This window comes from Microcebus murinus, chromosome 17 (genome assembly GCF_040939455.1).
Source record: "Microcebus murinus isolate Inina chromosome 17, M.murinus_Inina_mat1.0, whole genome shotgun sequence".
Classification (NCBI taxonomy): domain Eukaryota; kingdom Metazoa; phylum Chordata; class Mammalia; order Primates; family Cheirogaleidae; genus Microcebus; species Microcebus murinus.
Window position 1 is genome coordinate 60768158 of NC_134120.1, and position 15134 is coordinate 60783291.

General features: G+C 62.8%; 4 pseudogenes; all 4 read left to right on the top strand.

Moving 5' to 3' along the window:
- The first annotated feature begins 490 nt into the window (after positions 1–490).
- On the top strand, positions 491–609 carry LOC142861834 (uncharacterized; annotated as a pseudogene).
- A 3842-nt stretch (positions 610–4451) lies between these two features.
- LOC142861835 (uncharacterized) lies at positions 4452–4570 on the top strand (annotated as a pseudogene).
- Positions 4571–8412: 3842 nt separating this feature from the next.
- On the top strand, positions 8413–8531 carry LOC142861836 (uncharacterized; annotated as a pseudogene).
- Positions 8532–12365: 3834 nt separating this feature from the next.
- Positions 12366–12484, top strand: LOC142861837 (uncharacterized; annotated as a pseudogene).
- Positions 12485–15134: the final 2650 nt, after the last annotated feature.

The window sequence follows — 15134 nt, forward strand, 5'->3', positions numbered from 1 at the left end:
CCCTGGCCCGGGGGAATAGGCGGCCGCGGGGCCACAGGGTGGGGGGCACAGCTGAAAGGGGTTGTGGGGGAGGGCGGCCCCTGGCTGGGGTCAAAGGGCGAGCGCCCCGCCCCGCCCACCCGCCCGTGCGCAGTCAGCGGCCCCGGAGGCGCGCTGGGGGTGGGGGGCGGGGAGGTGAAGGAGGCCAGGCGAGGAGAGGAGGGGGGCTGGAAGGTCTCCACCTTGGCGGGTCCAGCCGTGGAGGCGCATCTTGTGTGAGTGTGAGTGAGTGAGTGAGTGTGAGTGTGAGTGTGTGTGTATAGAGAGACAGCCCCCAACCCCGGCCCGCCGCTCCCTGCCCGCCCCGCCTGTCACCCCGTCCCTCGGAGCCCACGGGACCCGGCCGGCGAACTCAACAGGCCCAGCCCGGCGCGGGGCCTGGGGCGGGAGGAGGCGGCGGGGAAGCGCAGAGAGGCTCGGCTTCTCGAGCGGGGCAGGGGCGCCCTCCGCCGTCCACGACCACACCACCCCGAACGCGCCCGATCCCGTCTGGTCTCGGAAGCTAAGCAGGGTCGGGCCTGGTTAGAACTTGGATGGGAGACCGCCCGGGAATACCGGGTGCCGTAGGCTTCTTCTTCTTTTTTTTTTTTTTTTTTGCCTCTGGTTCTGTCGCGTTTCTGGGAGTGCGGGGGCGGCCCGGGGTGGGGGTGACCCCCACCCTCAGCGCCCGCCGCGGTGCCTGGCGCCCCAGCCCGCACCGTGGGGCCTCCTCTTGTCCCGAGCCGTGACACCGCCGCCACGCGGCAGCATGCGTGGCTTCTGGACAGTCAGGTCTCAGACCAAAGGTCTGCTCTGTGGGAGCCGACACGCTGGAGGAAACCTTGAGAGTCTGAGAGGGGAGGGAGTTCCAGAAGAAGGCCTGGATGTCATTTTGAGGGAGTATGTGACCAGAACTCGTCCCGTTGCTTTTGGGGTTCTATGGGCTACACGTAGGAATCTTTGGTGGTGGCACCTGATGTTCGGGCATCCGGAGTCACACCCAGACCTGCTCCACAGGCCTCCTTTTACTTTTCTCTTCGGATTCATTTTTTTTTTTTTTTTTTGAGACAGAGTCTCGGTTTGTTGCCCAGGCTAGAGTGAGTGCCGTGGCGTCAGCCTAGCTCACAGCAACTTCAAACTCCTGGGCTCGAGTGATCCTTCTGCCTCAGCCTCCCGGGTAGCTGGGACTGCAGGCATGCGCCACCATGCCCCGCTAATTTTTTATATATATATCAGTTGGCCAATTAATTTCTTTCTATTTATAGTAGAGACGGGGTCTCGCTCTTGCTCAGGCTGGTTTTGAACTCCTGACCTTGAGCAATCCGCCCGCCTCGGCCTCCCAAGAGCTAGGATTACAGGCGTGAGCCACAGCGCCCGGCCGGATTCATTATTTTTAAAAAGTGTCTCTTATCTCTATTATTGCATTTTCTTTTCTCTCTCTTTTCAAGCAGATGATGGGAGTCCAAGTTTTAAGGTGACATGTGTTGCCCGTGCCCCCCTCCCCCCCCCGTGTTCTTATTCATTTACCTCTCATGTTGCTCCAGCATATTGTGGGGGCACCAATGTTAAGGTCGGGTGCGTTGCCCTCTCCCAGCCTCCCCCCTCGGGTCAGAGCTTCAAGTGCGCCCATCCCCCAGTCGGTGCGCACCCACCCCATTCCTAATGGATGTGTATGCCCATCCCCTCCCCCCACCCGCCCGACACCCACCCGAAGAAGGTGATTCCTCTGTGTCCACTTAGGTGTCCATCGGTTCGTACCCATTTGCTGGTGAGCGCGAGCACGTGGTGCTCGTGTGTCCATTCTTGGGATACTTGGCTTACTGGAACGGGTTCCAGCTCTGGCCAGGAGAACCACGAGAGGTGCCCCCTCAGCGCTGCTCCTCATAGCCGAATAGCACTCCGTGGTGTCCACGCGCCACATTTTATTTACCCACTCGTGGGTCGATGGGCACTCGGGTGGCTTCCAGGTCTTTGCGATTGTGACTTGTGCCCTGACTCTAACCCTAACCCTTACCCAGCCCGTCTCCTCCACGGCCCCTGCCTGACTGACTCCTTCCCGCCCGGCCTGTCACCTGTCACCGTCCTCTGCCCCTGCCTGACACGCTCCTCCCCGCCCGGGCCGTCACCGTCCTCGGCCCCTGCCTGACGGGGCTCCTCCGTCGCCTGGGCCTTCCAAGGGCTTGGTGTGGACGCTGGTTCCAGGACGCCCTCCCAGGAACCCGGTAGCAGGGCGGCCGCAGCGTCTCGCGCAACCCAACCGTCCGCCGGCTGGCCGCCGTGGCTAAGTGGCCTGCGGGGGACGTGCTCCCGCTGTGCCGTGGGGGCCCAGCCTGGTGTCTTCTCTGAGGCCCCACGGCTGCCGCTCCCCGCAAGGGGATAGCCGCGGAGGTGGGGACCGCCTCCTCGTGGGGACGTACACCCAGCTCTCCACGTCGGATTCCGGGGCTCTCTGTCCTGCCAGAAGGCCCAGCTGGCCTGCGGGTCCTTAGAGTGGCAAAAACATCCGAAAACTGAGATTGAGGGTCCGGTGGGTGTCTGCACTTTTGTGCTGGGCACCCCAGGGAGGCCCGGGGGCTGGCTGGACAATGCGGTCTGCTGGGCTGGGGGGGGTTTGGAGGAGCAACTGATGCCCTTTGCACTTTGGGTAGCAAGTGTCTGAGGTGTCTCTGGGCCCTGTGCCATGTGGGGGCGGGGGCGGGGGCGGGGTGGGAGGAGGAGGAGGAGGAGGAGGAGGAGGAGGAGGAGGTGGGAAGGGCCGTGGCCTGCAGTCGTGTTCCCCGGGGTGGCACAGCATGTGGCTTCTTCCACAGGCTGCTTGGCCTGGGCTCCCTGCACCTGGGCCTTTGGAGGACTGGCCCTGTGCTTGCCAACACTTCCTGCAGGGACCCAGAGCTGGGAGGTTGCATCTCTCAGCCCTGGGTCGGGCAGAGCCCCAGCGGGCCATGCCCACAACCTCTCTCAGCACGGGTCCCCCAGAAGGCTCCTTTGGGACCAGGATTCTCTTGCGGGTGACTCTTTAAGGTCTGGCCCCTGGATGGAGGGGCACCAGGAGTAGAGGAGCAGGAAGGGGAAGGGGGTGGCCATGCGAGGGGACACTTTGAGGCCAAGTCCCAGCTTCAGCCTGATCCTCCTGGGAACCCCGGGGTGGACATCACACCTCCTGGTTGCCCCGCTCTGAGACAAGGAGCCGGGCTTCGCATTCCCACAGCAGCCAGTCGTGGGCTGAGGACACCTGGGGCGTTGGGAACTCCCTGGCTTCTCCTTGGATTAACATCTGGAGCTGCTTGTGAATTGTGCCGCCACACACACCCGAGTGCAGGTGTCTTCTGCACAGACTGCGGGCCTCGCTCTTCTGAATGCCGCTAGCTCGCCACCCACCCACGGGAGAACCTGGTCAGGGTACTTTCTCTCAGGGGCAGACTCTCATCCGGGCGGGGGGCTACCGGTGTCTCTGTTTGCTCCTTTCTTTCTTCCATTTCGGGAAAGGCTTCCTTACTGGGTGTGGAAATCTCCTATGCCTTTCCTCGCCTATTCTGTCGGCTCTAAAATTCTCTTTCGGTTGCCACCCTCACAGATGGATTAGGAAACTCTTTGCGGTGCACTCATTAGTGAAATGACCTCAATGACGCTGGAATCCAATATCTAATCGCCGATTTTTAGCGAGTCCACACGCCAGGGTGGTTGGGGTCCAATGCAGCCCCGGCCAGGCCCAGGCCCCTTGGACTGGGCCACAGGAGGACACAGAGGAGGGTCCCGGCCCCCACGGTAGCGGTGCGGGCAGTTCTCCAAGGGCTTGGGTGTTTTCCAGAGGGAGGAGATGGAGGGGACTGATTTCTTCAGCGCCCCACAGACCACGCCACCCCACCCCACCCATGGGACACATCCCGAGAGAGAGAGAGACGCCCCATACACTGGCTCCCCTCCCCCGTGCGCTGTGCCCCAGCCCTGGCCCGGGGGAATAGGCGGCCGCGGGGCCACAGGGTGGGGGGCACAGCTGAAAGGGGTTGTGGGGGAGGGCGGCCCCTGGCTGGGGTCAAAGGGCGAGCGCCCCGCCCCGCCCACCCGCCCGTGCGCAGTCAGCGGCCCCGGAGGCGCGCTGGGGGTGGGGGGCGGGGAGGTGAAGGAGGCCAGGCGAGGAGAGGAGGGGGGCTGGAAGGTCTCCACCTTGGCGGGTCCAGCCGTGGAGGCGCATCTTGTGTGAGTGTGAGTGAGTGAGTGAGTGTGAGTGTGAGTGTGTGTGTATAGAGAGACAGCCCCCAACCCCGGCCCGCCGCTCCCTGCCCGCCCCGCCTGTCACCCCGTCCCTCGGAGCCCACGGGACCCGGCCGGCGAACTCAACAGGCCCGGCCCGGCGCGGGGCCTGGGGCGGGAGGAGGCGGCGGGGAAGCGCAGAGAGGCTCGGCTTCTCGAGCGGGGCAGGGGCGCCCTCCGCCGTCCACGACCACACCACCCCGAACGCGCCCGATCCCGTCTGGTCTCGGAAGCTAAGCAGGGTCGGGCCTGGTTAGAACTTGGATGGGAGACCGCCCGGGAATACCGGGTGCCGTAGGCTTCTTCTTCTTTTTTTTTTTTTTTTTGCCTCTGGTTCTGTCGCGTTTCTGGGAGTGCGGGGGCGGCCCGGGGTGGGGGTGACCCCCACCCTCAGCGCCCGCCGCGGTGCCTGGCGCCCCAGCCCGCACCGTGGGGCCTCCTCTTGTCCCGAGCCGTGACACCGCCGCCACGCGGCAGCATGCGTGGCTTCTGGACAGTCAGGTCTCAGACCAAAGGTCTGCTCTGTGGGAGCCGACACGCTGGAGGAAACCTTGAGAGTCTGAGAGGGGAGGGAGTTCCAGAAGAAGGCCTGGATGTCATTTTGAGGGAGTATGTGACCAGAACTCGTCCCGTTGCTTTTGGGGTTCTATGGGCTACACGTAGGAATCTTTGGTGGTGGCACCTGATGTTCGGGCATCCGGAGTCACACCCAGACCTGCTCCACAGGCCTCCTTTTACTTTTCTCTTCGGATTCATTTTTTTTTTTTTTTTTTTTGAGACAGAGTCTCGGTTTGTTGCCCAGGCTAGAGTGAGTGCCGTGGCGTCAGCCTAGCTCACAGCAACTTCAAACTCCTGGGCTCGAGTGATCCTTCTGCCTCAGCCTCCCGGGTAGCTGGGACTGCAGGCATGCGCCACCATGCCCCGCTAATTTTTTATATATATATCAGTTGGCCAATTAATTTCTTTCTATTTATAGTAGAGACGGGGTCTCGCTCTTGCTCAGGCTGGTTTTGAACTCCTGACCTTGAGCAATCCGCCCGCCTCGGCCTCCCAAGAGCTAGGATTACAGGCGTGAGCCACAGCGCCCGGCCGGATTCATTATTTTTAAAAAGTGTCTCTTATCTCTATTATTGCATTTTCTTTTCTCTCTCTTTTCAAGCAGATGATGGGAGTCCAAGTTTTAAGGTGACATGTGTTGCCCGTGCCCCCCTCCCCCCCCCCCGTGTTCTTATTCATTTACCTCTCATGTTGCTCCAGCATATTGTGGGGGCACCAATGTTAAGGTCGGGTGCGTTGCCCTCTCCCAGCCTCCCCCCTCGGGTCAGAGCTTCAAGTGCGCCCATCCCCCAGTCGGTGCGCACCCACCCCATTCCTAATGGATGTGTATGCCCATCCCCTCCCCCCACCCGCCCGACACCCACCCGAAGAAGGTGATTCCTCTGTGTCCACTTAGGTGTCCATCGGTTCGTACCCATTTGCTGGTGAGCGCGAGCACGTGGTGCTCGTGTGTCCATTCTTGGGATACTTGGCTTACTGGAACGGGTTCCAGCTCTGGCCAGGAGAACCACGAGAGGTGCCCCCTCAGCGCTGCTCCTCATAGCCGAATAGCACTCCGTGGTGTCCACGCGCCACATTTTATTTACCCACTCGTGGGTCGATGGGCACTCGGGTGGCTTCCAGGTCTTTGCGATTGTGACTTGTGCCCTGACTCTAACCCTAACCCTTACCCAGCCCGTCTCCTCCACGGCCCCTGCCTGACTGACTCCTTCCCGCCCGGCCTGTCACCTGTCACCGTCCTCTGCCCCTGCCTGACACGCTCCTCCCCGCCCGGGCCGTCACCGTCCTCGGCCCCTGCCTGACGGGGCTCCTCCGTCGCCTGGGCCTTCCAAGGGCTTGGTGTGGACGCTGGTTCCAGGACGCCCTCCCAGGAACCCGGTAGCAGGGCGGCCGCAGCGTCTCGCGCAACCCAACCGTCCGCCGGCTGGCCGCCGTGGCTAAGTGGCCTGCGGGGGACGTGCTCCCGCTGTGCCGTGGGGGCCCAGCCTGGTGTCTTCTCTGAGGCCCCACGGCTGCCGCTCCCCGCAAGGGGATAGCCGCGGAGGTGGGGACCGCCTCCTCGTGGGGACGTACACCCAGCTCTCCACGTCGGATTCCGGGGCTCTCTGTCCTGCCAGAAGGCCCAGCTGGCCTGCGGGTCCTTAGAGTGGCAAAAACATCCGAAAACTGAGATTGAGGGTCCGGTGGGTGTCTGCACTTTTGTGCTGGGCACCCCAGGGAGGCCCGGGGGCTGGCTGGACAATGCGGTCTGCTGGGCTGGGGGGGGTTTGGAGGAGCAACTGATGCCCTTTGCACTTTGGGTAGCAAGTGTCTGAGGTGTCTCTGGGCCCTGTGCCATGTGGGGGCGGGGGCGGGGGCGGGGTGGGAGGAGGAGGAGGAGGAGGAGGAGGAGGAGGAGGTGGGAAGGGCCGTGGCCTGCAGTCGTGTTCCCCGGGGTGGCACAGCATGTGGCTTCTTCCACAGGCTGCTTGGCCTGGGCTCCCTGCACCTGGGCCTTTGGAGGACTGGCCCTGTGCTTGCCAACACTTCCTGCAGGGACCCAGAGCTGGGAGGTTGCATCTCTCAGCCCTGGGTCGGGCAGAGCCCCAGCGGGCCATGCCCACAACCTCTCTCAGCACGGGTCCCCCAGAAGGCTCCTTTGGGACCAGGATTCTCTTGCGGGTGACTCTTTAAGGTCTGGCCCCTGGATGGAGGGGCACCAGGAGTAGAGGAGCAGGAAGGGGAAGGGGGTGGCCATGCGAGGGGACACTTTCAGGCCAAGTCCCAGCTTCAGCCTGATCCTCCTGGGAACCCCGGGGTGGACATCACACCTCCTGGTTGCCCCGCTCTGAGACAAGGAGCCGGGCTTCGCATTCCCACAGCAGCCAGTCGTGGGCTGAGGACACCTGGGGCGTTGGGAACTCCCTGGCTTCTCCTTGGATTAACATCTGGAGCTGCTTGTGAATTGTGCCGCCACACACACCCGAGTGCAGGTGTCTTCTGCACAGACTGCGGGCCTCGCTCTTCTGAATGCCGCTAGCTCGCCACCCACCCACGGGAGAACCTGGTCAGGGTACTTTCTCTCAGGGGCAGACTCTCATCCGGGCGGGGGGCTACCGGTGTCTCTGTTTGCTCCTTTCTTTCTTCCATTTCGGGAAAGGCTTCCTTACTGGGTGTGGAAATCTCCTATGCCTTTCCTCGCCTATTCTGTCGGCTCTAAAATTCTCTTTCGGTTGCCACCCTCACAGATGGATTAGGAAACTCTTTGCGGTGCACTCATTAGTGAAATGACCTCAATGACGCTGGAATCCAATATCTAATCGCCGATTTTTAGCGAGTCCACACGCCAGGGTGGTTGGGGTCCAATGCAGCCCCGGCCAGGCCCAGGCCCCTTGGACTGGGCCACAGGAGGACACAGAGGAGGGTCCCGGCCCCCACGGTAGCGGTGCGGGCAGTTCTCCAAGGGCTTGGGTGTTTTCCAGAGGGAGGAGATGGAGGGGACTGATTTCTTCAGCGCCCCACAGACCACGCCACCCCACCCCACCCATGGGACACATCCCGAGAGAGAGAGAGACGCCCCATACACTGGCTCCCCTCCCCCGTGCGCTGTGCCCCAGCCCTGGCCCGGGGGAATAGGCGGCCGCGGGGCCACAGGGTGGGGGGCACAGCTGAAAGGGGTTGTGGGGGAGGGCGGCCCCTGGCTGGGGTCAAAGGGCGAGCGCCCCGCCCCGCCCACCCGCCCGTGCGCAGTCAGCGGCCCCGGAGGCGCGCTGGGGGTGGGGGGCGGGGAGGTGAAGGAGGCCAGGCGAGGAGAGGAGGGGGGCTGGAAGGTCTCCACCTTGGCGGGTCCAGCCGTGGAGGCGCATCTTGTGTGAGTGTGAGTGAGTGAGTGAGTGTGAGTGTGAGTGTGTGTGTATAGAGAGACAGCCCCCAACCCCGGCCCGCCGCTCCCTGCCCGCCCCGCCTGTCACCCCGTCCCTCGGAGCCCACGGGACCCGGCCGGCGAACTCAACAGGCCCGGCCCGGCGCGGGGCCTGGGGCGGGAGGAGGCGGCGGGGAAGCGCAGAGAGGCTCGGCTTCTCGAGCGGGGCAGGGGCGCCCTCCGCCGTCCACGACCACACCACCCCGAACGCGCCCGATCCCGTCTGGTCTCGGAAGCTAAGCAGGGTCGGGCCTGGTTAGAACTTGGATGGGAGACCGCCCGGGAATACCGGGTGCCGTAGGCTTCTTCTTCTTTTTTTTTTTTTTTTTTGCCTCTGGTTCTGTCGCGTTTCTGGGAGTGCGGGGGCGGCCCGGGGTGGGGGTGACCCCCACCCTCAGCGCCCGCCGCGGTGCCTGGCGCCCCAGCCCGCACCGTGGGGCCTCCTCTTGTCCCGAGCCGTGACACCGCCGCCACGCGGCAGCATGCGTGGCTTCTGGACAGTCAGGTCTCAGACCAAAGGTCTGCTCTGTGGGAGCCGACACGCTGGAGGAAACCTTGAGAGTCTGAGAGGGGAGGGAGTTCCAGAAGAAGGCCTGGATGTCATTTTGAGGGAGTATGTGACCAGAACTCGTCCCGTTGCTTTTGGGGTTCTATGGGCTACACGTAGGAATCTTTGGTGGTGGCACCTGATGTTCGGGCATCCGGAGTCACACCCAGACCTGCTCCACAGGCCTCCTTTTACTTTTCTCTTCGGATTCATTTTTTTTTTTTTTTTTTTGAGACAGAGTCTCGGTTTGTTGCCCAGGCTAGAGTGAGTGCCGTGGCGTCAGCCTAGCTCACAGCAACTTCAAACTCCTGGGCTCGAGTGATCCTTCTGCCTCAGCCTCCCGGGTAGCTGGGACTGCAGGCATGCGCCACCATGCCCCGCTAATTTTTTATATATATATCAGTTGGCCAATTAATTTCTTTCTATTTATAGTAGAGACGGGGTCTCGCTCTTGCTCAGGCTGGTTTTGAACTCCTGACCTTGAGCAATCCGCCCGCCTCGGCCTCCCAAGAGCTAGGATTACAGGCGTGAGCCACAGCGCCCGGCCGGATTCATTATTTTTAAAAAGTGTCTCTTATCTCTATTATTGCATTTTCTTTTCTCTCTCTTTTCAAGCAGATGATGGGAGTCCAAGTTTTAAGGTGACATGTGTTGCCCGTGCCCCCCTCCCCCCCCCGTGTTCTTATTCATTTACCTCTCATGTTGCTCCAGCATATTGTGGGGGCACCAATGTTAAGGTCGGGTGCGTTGCCCTCTCCCAGCCTCCCCCCTCGGGTCAGAGCTTCAAGTGCGCCCATCCCCCAGTCGGTGCGCACCCACCCCATTCCTAATGGATGTGTATGCCCATCCCCTCCCCCCACCCGCCCGACACCCACCCGAAGAAGGTGATTCCTCTGTGTCCACTTAGGTGTCCATCGGTTCGTACCCATTTGCTGGTGAGCGCGAGCACGTGGTGCTCGTGTGTCCATTCTTGGGATACTTGGCTTACTGGAACGGGTTCCAGCTCTGGCCAGGAGAACCACGAGAGGTGCCCCCTCACCGCTGCTCCTCATAGCCGAATAGCACTCCGTGGTGTCCACGCGCCACATTTTATTTACCCACTCGTGGGTCGATGGGCACTCGGGTGGCTTCCAGGTCTTTGCGATTGTGACTTGTGCCCTGACTCTAACCCTAACCCTTACCCAGCCCGTCTCCTCCACGGCCCCTGCCTGACTGACTCCTTCCCGCCCGGCCTGTCACCTGTCACCGTCCTCTGCCCCTGCCTGACACGCTCCTCCCCGCCCGGGCCGCCACCGTCCTCGGCCCCTGCCTGACGGGGCTCCTCCGTCGCCTGGGCCTTCCAAGGGCTTGGTGTGGACGCTGGTTCCAGGACGCCCTCCCAGGAACCCGGTAGCAGGGCGGCCGCAGCGTCTCGCGCAACCCAACCGTCCGCCGGCTGGCCGCCGTGGCTAAGTGGCCTGCGGGGGACGTGCTCCCGCTGTGCCGTGGGGGCCCAGCCTGGTGTCTTCTCTGAGGCCCCACGGCTGCCGCTCCCCGCAAGGGGATAGCCGCGGAGGTGGGGACCGCCTCCTCGTGGGGACGTACACCCAGCTCTCCACGTCGGATTCCGGGGCTCTCTGTCCTGCCAGAAGGCCCAGCTGGCCTGCGGGTCCTTAGAGTGGCAAAAACATCCGAAAACTGAGATTGAGGGTCCGGTGGGTGTCTGTACTTTTGTGCTGGGCACCCCAGGGAGGCCCGGGGGCTGGCTGGACAATGCGGTCTGCTGGGCTGGGGGGGGTTTGGAGGAGCAACTGATGCCCTTTGCACTTTGGGTAGCAAGTGTCTGAGGTGTCTCTGGGCCCTGTGCCATGTGGGGGCGGGGGCGGGGGCGGGGTGGGAGGAGGAGGAGGAGGAGGAGGTGGGAAGGGCCGTGGCCTGCAGTCGTGTTCCCCGGGGTGGCACAGCATGTGGCTTCTTCCACAGGCTGCTTGGCCTGGGCTCCCTGCACCTGGGCCTTTGGAGGACTGGCCCTGTGCTTGCCAACACTTCCTGCAGGGACCCAGAGCTGGGAGGTTGCATCTCTCAGCCCTGGGTCGGGCAGAGCCCCAGCGGGCCATGCCCACAACCTCTCTCAGCACGGGTCCCCCAGAAGGCTCCTTTGGGACCAGGATTCTCTTGCGGGTGACTCTTTAAGGTCTGGCCCCTGGATGGAGGGGCACCAGGAGTAGAGGAGCAGGAAGGGGAAGGGGGTGGCCATGCGAGGGGACACTTTCAGGCCAAGTCCCAGCTTCAGCCTGATCCTCCTGGGAACCCCGGGGTGGACATCACACCTCCTGGTTGCCCCGCTCTGAGACAAGGAGCCGGGCTTCGCATTCCCACAGCAGCCAGTCGTGGGCTGAGGACACCTGGGGCGTTGGGAACTCCCTGGCTTCTCCTTGGATTAACATCTGGAGCTGCTTGTGAATTGTGCCGCCACACACACCCGAGTGCAGGTGTCTTCTGCACAGACTGCGGGCCTCGCTCTTCTGAATGCCGCTAGCTCGCCACCCACCCACGGGAGAACCTGGTCAGGGTACTTTCTCTCAGGGGCAGACTCTCATCCGGGCGGGGGGCTACCGGTGTCTCTGTTTGCTCCTTTCTTTCTTCCATTTCGGGAAAGGCTTCCTTACTGGGTGTGGAAATCTCCTATGCCTTTCCTCGCCTATTCTGTCGGCTCTAAAATTCTCTTTCGGTTGCCACCCTCACAGATGGATTAGGAAACTCTTTGCGGTGCACTCATTAGTGAAATGACCTCAATGACGCTGGAATCCAATATCTAATCGCCGATTTTTAGCGAGTCCACACGCCAGGGTGGTTGGGGTCCAATGCAGCCCCGGCCAGGCCCAGGCCCCTTGGACTGGGCCACAGGAGGACACAGAGGAGGGTCCCGGCCCCCACGGTAGCGGTGCGGGCAGTTCTCCAAGGGCTTGGGTGTTTTCCAGAGGGAGGAGATGGAGGGGACTGATTTCTTCAGCGCCCCACAGACCACGCCACCCCACCCCACCCATGGGACACATCCCGAGAGAGAGAGAGAGAGAGACGCCCCATACACTGGCTCCCCTCCCCCGTGCGCTGTGCCCCAGCCCTGGCCCGGGGGAATAGGCGGCCGCGGGGCCACAGGGTGGGGGGCACAGCTGAAAGGGGTTGTGGGGGAGGGCGGCCCCTGGCTGGGGTCAAAGGGCGAGCGCCCCGCCCCGCCCACCCGCCCGTGCGCAGTCAGCGGCCCCGGAGGCGCGCTGGGGGTGGGGGGCGGGGAGGTGAAGGAGGCCAGGCGAGGAGAGGAGGGGGGCTGGAAGGTCTCCACCTTGGCGGGTCCAGCCGTGGAGGCGCATCTTGTGTGAGTGTGAGTGAGTGAGTGAGTGTGAGTGTGAGTGTGTGTGTATAGAGAGACAGCCCCCAACCCCGGCCCGCCGCTCCCTGCCCGCCCCGCCTGTCACCCCGTCCCTCGGAGCCCACGGGACCCGGCCGGCGAACTCAACAGGCCCGGCCCGGCGCGGGGCCTGGGGCGGGAGGAGGCGGCGGGGAAGCGCAGAGAGGCTCGGCTTCTCGAGCGGGGCAGGGGCGCCCTCCGCCGTCCACGACCACACCACCCCGAACGCGCCCGATCCCGTCTGGTCTCGGAAGCTAAGCAGGGTCGGGCCTGGTTAGAACTTGGATGGGAGACCGCCCGGGAATACCGGGTGCCGTAGGCTTCTTCTTCTTTTTTTTTTTTTTTTTGCCTCTGGTTCTGTCGCGTTTCTGGGAGTGCGGGGGCGGCCCGGGGTGGGGGTGACCCCCACCCTCAGCGCCCGCCGCGGTGCCTGGCGCCCCAGCCCGCACCGTGGGGCCTCCTCTTGTCCCGAGCCGTGACACCGCCGCCACGCGGCAGCATGCGTGGCTTCTGGACAGTCAGGTCTCAGACCAAAGGTCTGCTCTGTGGGAGCCGACACGCTGGAGGAAACCTTGAGAGTCTGAGAGGGGAGGGAGTTCCAGAAGAAGGCCTGGATGTCATTTTGAGGGAGTATGTGACCAGAACTCGTCCCGTTGCTTTTGGGGTTCTATGGGCTACACGTAGGAATCTTTGGTGGTGGCACCTGATGTTCGGGCATCCGGAGTCACACCCAGACCTGCTCCACAGGCCTCCTTTTACTTTTCTCTTCGGATTCATTTTTTTTTTTTTTTTTTTTTTGAGACAGAGTCTCGGTTTGTTGCCCAGGCTAGAGTGAGTGCCGTGGCGTCAGCCTAGCTCACAGCAACTTCAAACTCCTGGGCTCGAGTGATCCTTCTGCCTCAGCCTCCCGGGTAGCTGGGACTGCAGGCATGCGCCACCATGCCCCGCTAATTTTTTATATATATATCAGTTGGCCAATTAATTTCTTTCTATTTATAGTAGAGACGGGGTCTCGCTCTTGCTCAGGCTGGTTTTGAACTCCTGACCTTGAGCAATCCGCCCGCCTCGGCCTCCCAAGAGCTAGGATTACAGGCGTGAGCCACAGCGCCCGGCCGGATTCATTATTTTTAAAAAGTGTCTCTTATCTCTATTATTGCATTTTCTTTTCTCTCTCTTTTCAAGCAGATGATGGGAGTCCAAGTTTTAAGGTGACATGTGTTGCCCGTGCCCCCCTCCCCCCCCGTGTTCTTATTCATTTACCTCTCATGTTGCTCCAGCATATTGTGGGGGCACCAATGTTAAGGTCGGGTGCGTTGCCCTCTCCCAGCCTCCCCCCTCGGGTCAGAGCTTCAAGTGCGCCCATCCCCCAGTCGGTGCGCACCCACCCCATTCCTAATGGATGTGTATGCCCATCCCCTCCCCCCACCCGCCCGACACCCACCCGAAGAAGGTGATTCCTCTGTGTCCACTTAGGTGTCCATCGGTTCGTACCCATTTGCTGGTGAGCGCGAGCACGTGGTGCTCGTGTGTCCATTCTTGGGATACTTGGCTTACTGGAACGGGTTCCAGCTCTGGCCAGGAGAACCACGAGAGGTGCCCCCTCAGCGCTGCTCCTCATAGCCGAATAGCACTCCGTGGTGTCCACGCGCCACATTTTATTTACCCACTCGTGGGTCGATGGGCACTCGGGTGGCTTCCAGGTCTTTGCGATTGTGACTTGTGCCCTGACTCTAACCCTAACCCTTACCCAGCCCGTCTCCTCCACGGCCCCTGCCTGACTGACTCCTTCCCGCCCGGCCTGTCACCTGTCACCGTCCTCTGCCCCTGCCTGACACGCTCCTCCCCGCCCGGGCCGTCACCGTCCTCGGCCCCTGCCTGACGGGGCTCCTCCGTCGCCTGGGCCTTCCAAGGGCTTGGTGTGGACGCTGGTTCCAGGACGCCCTCCCAGGAACCCGGTAGCAGGGCGGCCGCAGCGTCTCGCGCAACCCAACCGTCCGCCGGCTGGCCGCCGTGGCTAAGTGGCCTGCGGGGGACGTGCTCCCGCTGTGCCGTGGGGGCCCAGCCTGGTGTCTTCTCTGAGGCCCCACGGCTGCCGCTCCCCGCAAGGGGATAGCCGCGGAGGTGGGGACCGCCTCCTCGTGGGGACGTACACCCAGCTCTCCACGTCGGATTCCGGGGCTCTCTGTCCTGCCAGAAGGCCCAGCTGGCCTGCGGGTCCTTAGAGTGGCAAAAACATCCGAAAACTGAGATTGAGGGTCCGGTGGGTGTCTGCACTTTTGTGCTGGGCACCCCAGGGAGGCCCGGGGGCTGGCTGGACAATGCGGTCTGCTGGGCTGGGGGGGGTTTGGAGGAGCAACTGATGCCCTTTGCACTTTGGGTAGCAAGTGTCTGAGGTGTCTCTGGGCCCTGTGCCATGTGGGGGCGGGGGCGGGGGCGGGGTGGGAGGAGGAGGAGGAGGAGGAGGAGGAGGAGGAGGTGGGAAGGGCCGTGGCCTGCAGTCGTGTTCCCCGGGGTGGCACAGCATGTGGCTTCTTCCACAGGCTGCTTGGCCTGGGCTCCCTGCACCTGGGCCTTTGGAGGACTGGCCCTGTGCTTGCCAACACTTCCTGCAGGGACCCAGAGCTGGGAGGTTGCATCTCTCAGCCCTGGGTCGGGCAGAGCCCCAGCGGGCCATGCCCACAACCTCTCTCAGCACGGGTCCCCCAGAAGGCTCCTTTGGGACCAGGATTCTCTTGCGGGTGACTCTTTAAGGTCTGGCCCCTGGATGGAGGGGCACCAGGAGTAGAGGAGCAGGAAGGGGAAGGGGGTGGCCATGCGAGGGGACACTTTCAGGCCAAGTCCCAGCTTCAGCCTGATCCTCCTGGGAACCCCGGGGTGGACATCACACCTCCTGGTTGCCCCGCTCTGAGACAAGGAGCCGGGCTTCGCATTCCCACAGCAGCCAGTCGTGGGCTGAGGACACCTGGGGCGTT